Source organism: Canis lupus, chromosome 26 (genome assembly GCF_003254725.2).
Source record: "Canis lupus dingo isolate Sandy chromosome 26, ASM325472v2, whole genome shotgun sequence".
NCBI classification, from domain to species: Eukaryota; Metazoa; Chordata; class Mammalia; order Carnivora; family Canidae; genus Canis; species Canis lupus.
In genome coordinates, this window is record NC_064268.1 from 4,072,471 (window position 1) to 4,088,997 (window position 16,527).

The following is a 16,527-nucleotide window of genomic DNA, read 5'->3' on the forward strand; positions in this document are numbered from 1 at the left end:
ACTTAACTGACTGAGCCATCCAGGTGCCCTATTATTTGTCTTCTTAAATTGAAACTGCCCTGAGCGCCATGTTCATTGTTTTAATAAGCACAAGCTATCACTTACCAAGTGACCCTTGAGTGGAGATTTGGCGAATGTTGGAAGGCACCCTGTGCAGCGTGTGAGCCTGGTTTTAGGCTGGGATGTGGGGTGGGGTGGGGTGGCAGGAGGGGTTGTGGGGGGATAGGATGATGCCCCTGCCCCTGGGGGTGGAGAAGGAGGTCTAGCCGTCAGGCTTCCTGAGCTCAGGCTGGGATGAAATGCTCCCGACTCCGGAATTGCCGTGTCGCACGACCTGGGGAGTTGGTCCACGCAGACGTGGTTTTAGTGGCAGGGCATGAGCTAAGGTGGAAATGGTCTGGCTGGCGGCCCCAGCCTGCTCGTGGGCTTCCCCGTGTGTGACCTACACCCTCTGCTCTCCTGTGCAGGACACGGAGGTGCTGAACACAGCTGTCCTCACCGGGAAGGCCGTGTCGGTTCCTGTCAAGGTCGTGGGCATTCAGGAGGACGGCTCCGTGGTGGACGTGTCAGAGGCTGTGGAGTGCAGGTCTGCGGACGAAGATGTTGTGAAGGTACAAGGGTCCTGACCGTCGGGCCTGCCAGGGGTCCGGTCCTCTGGGGGCCCTTCCCTCTGTCCCAGGGTCTCATCGGGCTGGAGCGAGGGTGACCACACCAAGGAGTGGCGGGCTGACCCCTCTAGAGGGGGCCTATCTATACCCTCTCCACAGAGGGGACCCCCAGTCTCTTGAACAGAAATAATTCTCTGTCTCTCCCTCTCCAAGTACTATCTTCCCTACTTCTGCCAATTCCCCATGTCATGTATTATTTCCTACCACATTTTCCTTAAATGATTCCCTTTTTTAAACTTGTAAATCAATTTTAGCCTCACTATATGACAAGAAAATCATGAGCTTGATGTACTTTTTTTTTTTGAAATTCGCATTCCATTCAATGACTAATGACAACATGTTCATCAATGTGCCACCTGCTGTGAGTCTTACCAGTGGGATCCATCTCCCAGTTTAGGAAGACCGGCTGTGGGGCATTTCTGCTGGTTTTATCATTCTGATGAGCTGGAGGTATGATGTCACATTCAGCCAGGAACCAGCACACCATTTCTTTCCGTGTTCTTTGCAGGGGTCTGTGTGAACCAGCAAACTTTGAGTTTCTGCCGATGTTTGGTTGGCACACTGGTTGTCCATTTCCTTTTGCAGTGGACACCTCCTGGAGAAAGGACTTGAAGCTTCTCCCTTGGGTTGCTAAGGGAGCCCCAAGGGCCCATCCATTGATTCATTTTAGGAAAAAACAATGCTGGGAGCTCTGTCTGCCCTGACATTCCACGGCCTCTGGTGTAGACATTGAAGGAGACTTGGTCTCAGGCTTAAGATCTTCACCTGGTATAGAAGCCTGCAGGACATTCTGTCGTAGCAAAGGTGTGGGAGGGGCTGGTTTGCAGATGTTGTATGCTAGCCTTTGTTGGAGGCTTCGGAGGAGGCAGTGCCATAAGCCAGAGATGCTCTTGGTAAAGAGCAATGAGACTGCTAAGAGGCATATTTAAAAAATAAGAAGGATCCTAAGGAAACTCAAATTTGGCACAGCCCGTTCCTGGTCTTGGAACATTAATTCTCCCTCAAGACAGAAGGTGATGTTGCTTAAAACCCTGGGGCTTCCGGCAGTCCTGCTCCTCGGGGCATGTGTGATTCAACAAGCCTGAGGCCTAGAATAATCCAAATTTAGAAAAATCTGCACCACGTTTTTGTTGACCGGCAAAAACAGCAACAAAAGGGCTGATGATTCATTTCCCTCTGTTGCCTTTGACAATGCACATTATTTCTTGCTCCCACGTCATTGTCACTGAAGAGTGATAAGAATCAGCAGTGTTTTGAGAGAGGCTGTATCCGTGTACGTAGGCCGCCGTGGCCCCAACAACTGGCTCACCTGTGCAGCTCCCCAAGCCCGTGCTTCTTCCCGAGAGCCCCCAGGCTGGGGTCCCCACTCTCCTGCCCTGAAGGACTCTCCTCTCCAGAGGCAAGGCTAGGCCCATGGAGGGCTGGACTCTGATTCACTCATAGAATCATAGTGAACATATCCTCTGCCCCAGCTCGATAGACAAACCACTTTGGAAAACAGTAGCTGAGTGCTCCATGGTCACTCTTGTGGTTGCATGAAGATGGGGCTTTCTTTCCAGAAAGTAGAGCCTGACCTTCAGAGGAACACACTGAGCCTGCTGGTTACCAAGCCCAGTTGCTTAATCACTTTTCTGGGCCATGCCAGGTTCTGTTCCAAATCTTTGGGCCGGTGTAAACCCAGAGGACTTAGTTAATTAGCTGTATTGAATTTTTCATAGCTATGATGCGAGCCCTACGGCTCCATCTCCCCGCCACTGCTAGAGGACTGGCAGTAGCCACAGAGTTGTGCGTTTCCTCTGCCAACGCGGGATAGTCCAGGGACCTATCCAGCAGTAGACACTCATCAGCACCAGAAATTCTGCACGGGAAGAGTGCAGATGGGGGAAATTCTGTGCATTGAGGTTTGCAAAGTGAGAAAGTGTGAATTTGGGAAAAGGTAAATTGTGATAACATGAAAACAAAATTGACTTTTGATCTCAGGGCTGGGAGCAAGTTGGGGGTGGAGGGGCATTGTGGGGAATTCCTATGGGTCCAGAATCTAGAAGAACACAATGATTTACAGCGACTGGAAACTTGACCTAAGCTAACAAGATGAGGAAAGGTCTTACTTTAGTGTCTTAAAAAAAAAAAAAAAGTCTTCCCTAGCAGAGATTTTGGGAGACACGGCTTAATGGCAATGTGTGTGTGAAAAAGCCTTGACATTTTTGTGAGTCGTGAAATCCAATGAGTTGACTGTTTGAAAAGGTTGCCATGAGGCTGACATGATCTTCACTGGCATTAATCAGTGCCTGATCCCAGAACAGAGGTCACACACGTGCAGACTGCAGGCCACGTCTAACTCAGAAGGGATGTGTGCATATTCTGCATTTTTTAAATTGACTCGCTGGCCACCATGTAAAAATCATCAATTTTGCCTTGAAACCTGGATTTCTAGCTCCTTTTGAAAAACTATGTGTTTTAGGTCACGCTGGGTTCATACTCCTGCCCGTCAGCCTCATCTGGGGCTGATGGGTCAAAGCTGTGTATAGAGGCAGGCTCTATACTCCCCACCACTCCCTCTCACTCTCCCACAGAGGCTTGCAGGGCTTTTGCCACTTCTTGCTGCACTCCTGCTCGTGGTTGTCTAGTAGTAGGTTTCAGAGAAAAGTGAGGCATGTCTCGTACCCTGGCTTCTGATAAAAATCAGCAACAAACACTAGCTCTCACAAGGTCTTTCTAGGCATGAGAGCAACCCTGGAAATTGGAGTATCTTCTTCTCATGGGTGTCAGGGGCGTAGAGGGCCCTCGATGTCTGTCACAGAGAGATGCTTAGAGGATGCCTGAGTGTGTAGCCTGGTGATGAGTAGAAAAGGCCCAGGGGCGAGGTGAAGAGAGAGACAGGACAGCTCTCTAAGCCTTTTTGGGGCCATCATTCTGGAGATGGAGTAGATTCATGCTATTTAATCACCAGAGTAGAAATTAAAAGAGAGCCTCTCTAGCTCACTATAGAGAAAGAAAATGCAGAGTAGTGAACCCTTTGATTAGGATTTCAGAGGGAGGACCTCTGCTCACATCTTGAGTCCACCTCCCTCTCTATTTGACCTTGGACAAATCACTTAACCTCTCTGAGCTCAGGGTCCTTATCTGTTAAATGGGATGATAATAGCACAGTGGAAAGGTACCTTCTGCAGAGGTTTGTTCTAGCACCAGACTAGAAGGCAAAACTACCAATCATCAGTCATCCTTGCAAATCCTTTAAAGAACACCTTGGCTTTTAGAAGTCTAAAAAAAAAAAAAAAGGCCTAGTTGGTTTGTTTATTTATCTTTTCTCGTTAATTTCTTGCATTTGGGTCATGGGTAAATTTCCCATGGCAATATGCAGCCAGGTCTAGATTTTTAAGTGGTGTTGAGCAAATCACAGATAAGGAAGATTAAGGAGAAGCTGGAAATGAGTTAAATTTCCCCCTATTTAATTCTTGTCTCCTTTGTAGCTTCTGATGGCTGTGTTGTCAGATGGAAATCTGCACTTATTCTGAGCATAAATACTTGGATTATCATTACACGGTTAGAATGGTGTATGCAACAATCCCAAAGAGGAATCTCAGGGGGAAGTAAAATAAGATAATGTCTATAAAGGGGTTACGCAGTGCTTGACCTCCATTTTGTCAGTGAATGTTACGTCTCTAGCTATATTGTACTCACATCTCTATCTTTACCGCTGTACAGTTAAACCTCTAATACACTGAAGGACCCACAGAGTCAAATTCCATCCCTGACCCAACGATGTGTCCCATGTGCAGCACAGTGTCCAGTACACTTATGGTCCTCAAGGAATATTTGTTGAGCATGTGAGTGAATAAATGCCACAGTGATTTGGAGATGAAATAAGCCACTTCAAGGGCACTATACAGTTTGTTGGACTATCTCTAGTGACAATCCTCAAAGAGAGATGAAGGGCCCAGGTCAAAGGAATTGACATTAGGTAGAGCCTTGGGCCTGAGTCCTTAGATCCTCTGATGGAAGTCTTCTTTCCTTCATATGGAATATTATTATGCTAGAAGCATTTACTGTGGGTATACAGTGTGGAGGGAAATGTACGGAGCTGTGGAACATGCCAAGATGGAGCGGAAGTAGCTTCCCTGAGTAGGAGCTTACACAGGAGTTAATGCATATTCATAGGTAACATTGACTGGGTGCTTAACGTGTGGCAGGTACTCTTACAATCATCACATCCCAACTGTTTACCCATCTAATCCTCAAAAGCCCTCAAGGTACGTAATACTACCATTCATGCTCTATAAGTAATAGAATGGATACACCGAAGGGTTAAATATCTACCTGAGGTCACCCAGCTGGTAAGTGCAGCAACCAAGCTTGCAGTGTGACCGGCTGGTATCAGGGCCTATAGGCTTAACTATTGGATGTTACTGAATTTCCATCCTGGGTAGCAGCCCAGGATGTAGTTAAGGGGGATTCTTTTTTTTTTTTTCTTTTTTAAGATTTACTTATTTATTTGAGTGAGAGAGAGAGAGACAGAGAACACAGTATGGAGGGGCAGAGGGAGAGAGGGAATCTCAAGTAGACTCCCAACTGAGCACAGAGCCTGATACAGGGGTCAGTCTCAAGACCTGGAGATCATGACCTGAGCTGAAACCAAGAGCCAGACACTCAACCAAGTGAGCCACTTAGGCACTCCAGTTAAGGGGGATTCTTACAAGCTAGTAACAAAAGGCCATTCCTACACTTTACGCATCAGAGAAATCAGCTAGTACTGTACTTTTCCAAATTTTTTCAATACCATACCTCTAGGAAGACACATTGTACTGTTTCTGCCAAGAGTCTTTGAAAGTCTTCACAGGATTGGAAATAGGATATTAGAGTGATGACTATATATTGTCCTCTTTGAGTGTCTATCTTGCTACTCAGCTCATGCTGTGGACTCATGGTCTTAATTTGATTAACAGTTGTGTTGTTAGTAAATCAATTGAGGTCTCCAGAACCCCAGAAGCCATGCAGGGGTCTTCCACAGGGGAGAGAACTCTAAAGATAGAACCATGTTGACCTCAGGGGTGGTGCCCACTACCTTATCCCTGTAATAATTCAATTTCTCAGCCTCCAGAATCAGCCAGGCTTGCAATAATGGGAAGCCAAAGGGCTGATGAAAGAACATTAACATGCTAATCCCATCCCCAGGGAGGCATCGTGTTTTCAAATTAGGTCTGCCAGTGTTGAAGGCAGAGTATCTTCTAAGGGATGTGATGCACTTGTGGTGATATGTGGCCACAACGTAGAGGCCCATGTCACTCCTGGAGAAAATCATCAGCTTTGAGAGATTGGCTACATTTCCAGGGTTAATGTTCAGCAGCTACAAAAAGGCTATGACTATGTTTTCCTTAAGTTTGACTCTTCCAAAGGATAATAAAAGGGAATATATTTCTTGGAATCAATGCTCTAGAGAGACACACTTGAACTACAGTCATTGAGCTAAGGATACCATCATTCAGGCAGATGTGGTTTGGACAGGTGTGGCAGCTAATCGGATCTGGTAGGTCTAATTGGAATTCCCTCATTAGTTATTTTTGCAGCCTTTTATTTGCTTGTTGACAAGCCATAGAAACCCAAATATCCCTGTTTGAGGCCCTAAAGAATGTATTGGCTCAAGTAGCTGAAAGTGTCCAAGATGCCTTCAAGCCAGATTGGATCAGAAGATCATCAGGATCTGGTTTCTCTCTGTCCCTTTGGTCTGATATCCTGTGTCTTGTGCTTATTATATACAAGAATATGTAGTATTCTTCTATGTAGCATCCCCCAGCTGCTCATAGATTTCTGTCACTTGATAGTCAAGCCAGAAAGATCAGAACTGTCTCTAACACTGTCAAGAAGAATCCCAGGCTTGAATGGATTTGGGTCTAGTGTTTATTCTCGATGCAATGGTATTGTGACCAAGGAATGGAATGAGAGTGTTGGTCTCGTCCGGGTCATATGCCTACCATTAGGGCTTCAGGTGGGATGAATTTAACCTGAAACACATGGTATAGGAGTGGGGCAATAAGGGAGGGCTGTTTCACAGGGAGCTTTCCATCACTTTGCACACCAAGAAGACTGGACCCTACATAGGTCCCCAGATGGGCAGAGCTTCTGTACATTTCCTGCCCATGTTCCTGCTATTTCCTGTGCCTAGCACTGCTCTCCCATCCTCTGCACCTGTGGACATCTCAATGTCCTCTGGTCTTTGCTCTGGCCCCCCACCCATGCAGTCACCTCAGTCTTACCATTGTGCGCCCCCACAGGCCCTCACCTCTGTATGTCCCCAGGTCGATACATGTCAGAGGGACTCGGCACATGGCATGTCTGCCCCTCGAGGGCAGAGTCCATGTCCCACTGAGGGTCCTGTCCTCTGGGTCTATCGGAGTGAATGGTTACAGCAGCACACAACTAACACACACAGCAACATCACGCCAGACTCCTTCTGCTTGTGTCAGATTTGGCCCAGTGTTCCATCCATGCGACCCCACAAGGCGGGTGTGAGCATCACTGAGTTTTATGGCTCAAGAAACCAGTAACTGTGCTCAGTGGGTTTTGGGTAAACGGTAATCCACTGTATATCCAAATTCATCGCGCCAAAAAGTAGACAAACAGTTCTTCCTATTTCTTTGCCCATTTATAGACAGACTTTATAAAGACAGATATTTCCGGAAACCCAGATTTTTGTGTAAGAGTTTTGACTTTTCAACGTTGGCAAGTCATCGGGTTGAAAGAGCTCTGCGAGCACATGTGGCCTGGGGTGCCGGTCTGACCTTCCCGCCCTGGGACAGCAGGACATGAGATAGAAGATGACCCCCTGTCACAGGCAGAGTGGGGGTGGGAAAGGGGACGTTGTCAGAACCCCACGGGCATCGATGAAGAGGAGGCAGGGGGCTCACAATGGTCTCCTCACCGACTTCTCCAAAAGGGTCCATGTCGGTGCTGGGCTATGACAAGCTTCCAAGGAGCTCTCAGACTGATCCTAATTTTATTTAGAGGGAGACAGAGAGAAATCCAAAGGAGGCTTAAGGCGATTCTTTCTCTCTTAGCAGTGCTTGGCAAAAATTCCTACAGAGAACACTGTTATTCTATTTCTGGGCATGAATTTCCTTCCCTTTGCCCATCACCAGGAGCCAGGCGGCTAAGAATAAGTTGTCAGGCAGCTTGGCTGTTATTGCCTGATTTTGTCCTGCTTTGTGTGGGCGATTTGGACTTTTATTGTACCTTCCTAATTGGGGACGGGCATGTATTTCCTGTTGGCCTGAGGATGGGTACTGCTGCCTTCCCGAGGCTTTCTTCCCATCAACACCACTGTGATTTCAATATTAATTAGCTCTTTTGTTCATGTCTGTCTTTGGCATCTCCAATTAAGAGCTGACATTCTGGAATTGTCTCTGCGTCATGCAGGGAAATCTTGGAATGAGCCAGAGAAGGCCTGTGAGCCTCCCAGCCTCGCTCCCTCAGTCCACATGGAATGCTCCCTGCCCTCCTCTCCAGGTGCCTCCCATCCTCCTCAGGTCCAAGGTCGAGGCTGTGCTAGAGTCGGGTCTGTGAATGTGTCTCGGATATCAGACAGGGCCCAGGGCTCCTGGAGACATACTTATTTTGTGTTCAGTAGGAGGGAAAGGGCCCCTCACTGATGTTGTGGCACTCGATTCACAATTTAAACTCTTGCCATGTGGCTTTGGTGGTGAGCAGACTGTAAGGGCTCTCTTGATTACACAGAACAAGAGGCCAAAGGAGGACCGAGGCACTCAGCCTTGTACAGCGAGCGGACGTGGGGGATGCATGGTGAATGATGTTCTGGCATTCTTTTGGAGAAGTAACATCCTCATTTTGCTGTTGAACGAGGGAATGGTAGAGCTAGGGCATGAGCCTCATCTCTGGTTATCCAGAGCCCTCCTGGCGGGGGGTGGGGGTGGGGGGAGGTCTGTGGCCTTCCTCCATGAAAGAAGGAGCATTCTTCTGCTGATGGGAACCTGAGATCACACAGCACTAGGAGTCTTCCCATCATGGCCTGGTCGCTGGTGAGCAGGAAAGATGCCAACCTTGAATTCCACCTGTCAGACGCCTCTGGCCACCTCTCTCTCTCTCTCTCTCTCTCTCTCTCTCTGTGGGGCTTCAGGTTGGGGCTCCAGCTACAAGTGGAGTAATGGCATCCCATTCTGATATCAAGACACTACTGAGCCCTTGGGAAGAGGCGTGAGGCTAAGGAGTGACTTGCCCCAGGTCATGCAGCAGGTAATGACTGGTTGAACCAAATGTCACACTCAGGGCTTTGTGAATCCATATTCCCCCCACCTTGGAGGTGCCTTTAGGCTGGCACATGGGTAGGTTCTCCTTCCTTGAGACCCATGCATCTGTGTTAATACCAGACTTTCCAACAGATAAGGAAGAACCAGGCACCAAGTCCTCACAGCCGGAGGAATGCATAGCTTCTTCTGGGCTGACGTCCTGATTGTACAGCTGAGCACATAGTTGGGGACGTGGCTCCCACTGAGGTCCCTCAGGAGTTCGGGACAGAACAAGAATCTAAGCTCAAGCCTGCTGCCTCCGGGCCCATGGCTCTTGGAGGGTATCTGCTGAGAAGTTTGGCTTTTCTTTTTCTTTCCTGTAGGAAGCCAGCAGGAATCTTTCAAGCTGGCAGTCCTGTCTTTATCTGAATGCTCTGCTCACAGAGGTATTTATGTCAGATAGATTTAAGCGGGATTGCATTCATTGGCATGAGAGGAAACTCCACCCCAACAGAAGTACTTTAGGCCTCTGGATAAACTCTAACGAATGCAAAGGGTTCCTGAGATTAGAAAGTTTAAGAACCACTTGTCCGAACCAAAGAAGCTCTTCTTTTCAGCCGAGCATAGATTGGCCAAACTACAGCCCAACATACAAACGCAGTGATGGAGTATTAGTAATCACATAGCAGCACTTGTATGTGGTAATGGTAGTGTTGATAAAGTAAACAGATGATCGTTGAGGATGTACCGCGTGCCAGGCACACGAGTGGGCCACCTGCAGGACTGCATTGATTTCTGGCCACTAAGCTCCTTCACCGGCCGTGATCTGGTGAGACCATCACTCTCATTAGCCTGCACAACCCAGTACTGATGACCAGGCATTTTTCCCACGTTGTTATTATTCTAACATAATCACTATTGGAAACATCTGTTGTTGAACATGGCACTGTGTGCAAAGCCTTGCCTGATTGGTTTCTATTAATTGCATCCATAAATTAAATGTTCAAATGGATGTAGAAGCAGAGAGAACTGTGGTGGGAGTTGGGGACAGGCGCCAGCTGTGGCCCTGGTCACTTGTGGGAACCTAGCCTGCCTTCCTGTTGGCCACTTGTCCCCTCTCACGCTTTTCCCTTTCTGTTCTGACGGAAATAGGAGAACCAATGATCCATTCAGAATCCAGGGAAGGACAGGTCCCAGGGTGCTGTGGAGATCTGTACTCTGCGCAGATCCACCAAATGTTGGATCCTGAGCCCCACAGAGAGGGTACGTCCGTGTCCTGAGCTCTGTGCTGCCGGATGACGTGCAGTGTCTCGGTGCACTCTCAGGACGACATCGGGAGGGACAGCCCGCTCCATAGAAGTGGCCAAGGACATTTCCTTCCTATTTGTCAAGGCCAAGGACAGGACACCCCCACCCGGGTGATGCCAGCCTCTGCATCCTGCCCATCCAGCTGTGACTCCGGACCACCCCCTGACTCCTGGGCTGTCCTCCACGTTCTTACACTTTCCAAGTCTTTCCCCCACTCTTCCTCTTCTTCTACCCTCTGCTCTCGCCCCTCCAGCTTCTGAAGCCACTTCTATCAAGCCCCCAGGGTGAGCAAACTTTGCAGCTCATTTCTGGAAGAGTGCAGAGCAGGGGGCCATGTACAGAAGTAGAGCACCCCCTGGATAGTGCGTTACGGAAAGCCACGCTTATGTCATTGCCCTCAGTTAGACATGGAGCTCCCATGGACCGTGGTAGAGTAAGAGCTCTGGGACATTCAACCCGTGGTACCCTGACTCTGACCCAGGGATTAACTGGGTCCCCAGATCTGCACATTCTGCTGTAGCACCACACATTTGGGGTGGGGGGTTACTCCCAGCTCATGCATCGTGTTCGCTGAGTTGTGGGTTGCTAGCCCTAGAGACGATGAGATGCCAGATGCCCAGCCTGGTAGTCCCATCACGGGAAGGGTTCTGTCCTCATGCATAAAACAATTATCCATGTTTCGTTAGTTATTAATGAAAATGTTAACTAGCATGAAAGAGAAACACTGGTGCTGTCGGAGAAGCGAACTGTCCTTGTTGCTGTCAGAGCAGCAATCCTATTTGATTTGCTGGAAACATATATATTTTATACACACACATGCCCACATATATATTTGTGTATACACAGGAATATGTATAGGGATATATGTACAGGAATATATATACACACATACATACATACACACACACTCACATATATACACACACACATCTGATATCTATCACCCAGACGCTGTGCACACTGTATTATCTTGGAGACTGTGTGACACTGCAGATGGGTGCTCGTGGGGATAGGTGGTGGGGAGAGAGAAGGCTTATCGGGCAGCTTGACCCGGAGACTGCAACCCAGATTCCCAGAGGAACCTCAAGGAGCAATGAGGACTGGAAATCCATGATGACCATGCTGGTGATAATGATGATTTTCTGTCTGTTAGCGATTGTGGGAATTTCCTGCCACATGTCAGGAGAGGAAGAGCGTCTAGCAGCTGATATGTGATCAGCATTTGTTGAAGAGGAAATGTGTTCATCTAACAATTGGATTTGGGACCATTTTTCCTCCTGTTGTTCTTATCAATGAATGACGATGGGTGATGTGAGGTTTGGGCATCTGGGGGGATTTGCAGACCTTGTAACCTGCCTGGTAAACACTGTAAGATCAGTTCACTGTTTCTGCATAGGAAAGAGGGTTGTTTTCATTTTAAAATCTGTTTATTTTTTATTTTTAAAAGATTTTATTTATTTATTCATGAGAGACGCAGAGAGAGGCAGAAACACAGGCAAAGGGAAAAGCAGGTTCCCTGCAGGGAGCCCGATGTGGGACTCGATCCCAGATCCTGGGAACATGCCCTAAGCCGAAGGCAGACACTCAACCGCTGAGCCACCCAGGCATCCCTTAAAATCTGTTAAAATTGGGGCATTTGGATGGCTCTGTCAGTGAAGTGTCTGCCTTGGGTTCAGGTCATGATCCCAGGGCCCCAGGATCAAGACCCATGGCAGGCTCCCTGCTCAGTGGGGAGACTGCTTCTCCCTCTCCCTCTTCATCTCCCCCTGCTCATGGTTTCTTTCTAGATGTCTGACTCAAATAAATAAATAAAATCTTTAAAAAACCTTTTAAACTTAATTTTTGTTACATAAGTAATGCATACGCAAATGTAAAAATTGAAATGGAAAATTTAATTGAAGAGATTTCAATATAAAAATTCTAAAAATATGTAATATATTGAAATTAAACTGCAATCTAATATAAATGATTAAAATGTATATGTCCCAACCTTATCCTAGCATCCAACTCATACATAACGTGTCGTCGGTAAGTCAGCGTGGATTATTTCAGACCTTCATCCGGGTGTTTTCATACATACATGGGCCTGCAGAACATGCACATGATTGCTGTGTATATATGTTTGCCTTGTTTTTGTATCATACAGCGAGTGAGTCCGTCTGTGGCTCTCCTCCAGGCTGGAGGCGTGATGTTAGGGATGGAATCAGCATTCTCATTAGAAACTAATTATTTCTCTTGGTTCGTTACCTTTCCAGCTCAGCCTTTCTCTGAGAAACTGTCCTCAGGAGTGTGTGTTCCTTCCCTGAGTCTTACCCTAGGGTATGGCGATGGAGGAGGGGTTTCTCTCTGAAGAGGGCGGTTAAATTACTGAGCAAAGATGAGCAAGCACTCTTCCCCTCCAAGCAATCAGCTTCACCTTCATCTCATCACTCTGTGCACCCTCCCTCACTCCCACAAAGAGGCTGCAGGTGCACCGAATGAGCCCAGAAAGGCCTGGGTTAGCTATCCAAGACCACAGGGCCCTCCTCCAATCACAGAGTAGTTTCCAGAGGGAAAAGCCCACAAAAATGTAGGTTCACACACACACACACACACACACACACACACACACACACACACAGAAAGATTCTAGTTCCCTCTGGGGAGGGTGAGCTTGTTCTAGGATTGAGTGTCTGGTAAGAAGGACCCACAGAGAGACAAGTTCTGGCATTTGCTCATAGAGATTGCCTTTGCAACTTCATGTACCAGGTTGCAAGAAAGTGTGCAAATGCAATTTACAGTGTGGTTCCTGCCCTGTGCCTGACAGCACAACATCCCATTCTGTGTACCCATAGCCATGAAGGCAAGGATGCTTTTGCTGAAGACGGTGAATCCATTTAAACTTTAAACAAATGAAACAGGAGGTATTTGAAGTAATGAGTGAATCAAAGAATTATAAGAAAAGTTTCAGATCCTTGGATTTTAAGGAGTAAGAACCGAGCGGCCCATGGCGTCCAGTGGGATTCTGGGGGGAGCAGAGAGGCTGTTCCCTCTCGATCAGCTTGGCAGTCATCCCCCTGGTCTCAACGTGCCCTCAAGCCCCCCAGCAAAGAGGAGCAGGGAGTGAGCTGGGAAGGGCGTCTCTGGGCAGTCATGAAGCAGCAGCTGGCAGGGGGCGGGCGGCGGGGACATACATTGGGAAGCAGGCCACAGGTGGGGCGCTGCCTCCCTCCTTTCTGTAGGGCTGCTGAGAGGTACCACCCGGACCCCTCTCAATGATGGAAGGGATCCGTCTCCTGGAAGCTTCTCCATGACAGTGCGCAGCTAGCAGAAATAGTGCCTAGCTGGAGAGAGCTGCCCTCCCAAGGCCACTTGGCCTCCGGGGGCGGCCTATGTCAGAGCTCCCGTGGGGTACTGAGGCCTGCGTGGATGAAGCCACCTTGCAGCGCGTCTCCTGCCTCTTCCAGATGCTGTGGTCCTTCCTTGCTTCCTGTAGATGCCGGTCCTGCCAGGACCCCTGCAGAAACATCCTGGGTGCTAATCTCCCTCCAAGAACCAGCCCCACTGAAACCCCACTCGTAACCGGTGTACACTCTTTTCTTCCAGCAAAGCTCTTGTCCTCTTCTAACTTCTCTTTTCTTTGATGTTGTCTCCTATCTGAAAGAAATACCCAAAGGCCGGAGCACAGCATTCTGTGGGGACCGAATATTGATCATCAGTTAAAGAGGAAGGCTCGTAACCACATCGGAGAGCACACAACTATTACCGCGCGGAGCTGGTCCACTTAGGAGGCGTGGGGCGTTGAGTAGAAAACCTCCTTCTCAATCCTTTTTAAAAGGAGAATATAATAGTTCTCGAGGGTGCCAAGAACCGCGGGGATCGGCCCTGGGACAAGGCCTGAGGGCGGCCCCACTGGATCTCTGCAGCACCCTCAGGGAGCTCTCCGGAGCCCCGGCCACTGCGCGGCCCCCACGCTCCAGGGCGCAGTCCTGCCAAGAGCCCGAGCCTCCATACTCCTCACTGTGCACCGTGGAAGCTTTCCCCTCCCACACCCCAGGAAACCTCCAGGGGCTTCTCCAACAGATCCGGTTCGGCCTGTGAAGGCCCCTCAGCTCATCTCTATGCCCCGAGTTGCCCTGCAGGCCAGGGCAGTGCCAGCGGTGATCAGGGATCGGGACAGGCTCAGTCCTCCTAAGCCGTGTGGTTCCCGGTGCTGGGAGGATGGCCCAGGTGTGAAGGAGGTGGGGGATGCCTCGGGATTGGGCCGGGGGATGCTCAGGCGGCAGGAAACTTGGAAGGGACCAGTCTTCCCAGAGTAACTGGGATCGAGTTCCCCTTAGAGCTCCTTATACAATTTGGCAATAATCTGCCGCCACATTTCATTCTTGCATTCAGAAATTAGATGAACAGAGTATATATCAAATCAAGCCAATGAATTCCACCCTCATCCTCACCCTACAAAGGTCCTAATTCATTGTAATTTTAGAATGCTCTCAGCTTAGTGGTTCTGACTATTTTAGCGCAGTATCGCCTGTGGCGAGGCCGTTCGCTTTCATTTTCGGTGAAGAGAGAAAATCAAGTTGTATAGGATGATCTGATGAATTGTCTTCTCCAGGAATTTGGAATGAGCGAGCCGGGACCCAGGGTGGGTCCTTTCTGATTAGGAGGCTCCGCGTGCTCTGTGCCTGAGGCCCGCTGCTGGGATAAGGCTGCACTGTCTGGCTAAGTCCTGGAAAGTTCCTGTTGCACAATAACATCAAAGACATTTCATCACTGAACTTTGCACCGTCATTATTCATGAGGTTAGTGAGGCGAGTAGCTCGTACCTAGAACTTAATTATGTCATCATGACATTACCTGAAGTAATTTCCTGGATGTCCATATGGGCATCTACTGTGCATGAAATGTACCGTCACACATTTGGGCAACCATTTCAGTGACACTAAATATCTCTAAAATGTGTCAGCTGGGGAATCGGCAAACTGTGCTTTGAAAGAAGTTCGTAATCTTAATCTGTCTGGGAGAAATAATTTGCAAAGAATGCACATTTGGGGAACTCTCCTGGTCAAGACCCCTTGCACAACTGTTCAAGTTGTTCACTGAGTAAGTGCACGCAATTGAGGGAGTAAACCGAAGAATAATATTTAGCCCTCTCTCTGGGTGGAAAATTAAAGGCGACCATGAATTCCTTTCCCTGAAAGTACTGTCTATGTCTCCTTCCCTTGAATGTTGGCATGTTATGGCCTTGCCAGGCAAAGAGAATTTACTAACGGTGAAACTATGCTAGTTTCCAGGATCAGGTGTTAGGAGACTGGCTCCTCCTACTTCTTCTCATTTAGAACACTTGACCTTGGAACACTATGCTATGGGGAAGACCAAGCAGCCTAAATTAGTTCTTTCTGGTGGGTGATTGTTTCTAAAACTACATTATGGATTCAAGCAGAAGTACTCTATGACAGTGGGTGTGCTTTGTCCTTTGGGAAGTCTCTGGGATTCAAATGTCTTTATCATTGGGATCCCAGGTCATGCCGAGGTCCCTGTGAAACTCTGGAACCTCATTCTACCCATCAAAAAGGCCTTATCCTGGGGTGAGAGAGGACTCTGACACAAACAAGAAATCTCACTTCCTAACTATTTTGAATTCACGCAGAGACTCAATCTTTGGAGAAATTTTGCCTCTCAAGATGAACCTATCAAGATGTAAAAAATTTAAGATTTGCACATTTGTTGGGGTCTTTCAGTCTGACACTTAGGAGAGGTAAAAATTCAATCACGATGCCATACATTTAGATTGAACAGCTCATATCTTCAAAGCCATTTTATATGCATCATATTATTTGCTAGAACATTAAGGATATTTAATTTCTCATGTTGACTCCTTATTATAAGACGTGCTCTCACGGAGGATTTGTTATTCACACTGGCCTTCTGATGTTATGACCTGGTTGTGGCCGTGGTGAAATCAGCAGGAGAGGTTTAAACTACGCCTCTTCTGTTTCAGATGCAGGAAGCTGGGCTCACTGGGTGACTTGCTTAGGCCAGAGTCCAGTAGGGGTGGAAGCTGCTTCCTGTCTCCCAGTCAGCAGCTCATCCTCCACACTGTGCCATCTTCTTGCAGATTCCCAACCCGATGTTGCAAGGACATGGCCAAGGATTGTTGTATTTCTTGTTTCCTCCTTCCTCTTACAAGCTGACCACACATCTTTCTGTGATGGATGTTGCAGAGGAAAAAGCGGCTGGGGAACATGATCTATTCTTCTGGTGAAGACTATGGGATTTAGGATTTTAGGTTCACATCTTCATCTTCACCCTCTGCGGACAACCTTGGAGGAGGC

The 16,527-nt window shown here is 48.0% G+C and overlaps 1 long non-coding RNA gene across 1 annotated transcript in view; it reads left to right on the forward strand.

Annotated features, from left to right (window-relative positions):
• The first annotated feature begins 325 nt into the window (after window positions 1-325).
• LOC112676423 (uncharacterized) overlaps window positions 326-16,527 on the forward strand; it is a 47,648-nt gene continuing 31,446 nt past the window's right edge. The window contains exon 1 of the long non-coding RNA XR_004809462.2: window positions 326-611. This is a non-coding gene — a long non-coding RNA (uncharacterized LOC112676423). The remainder of the gene's footprint in view (window positions 612-16,527) is intronic.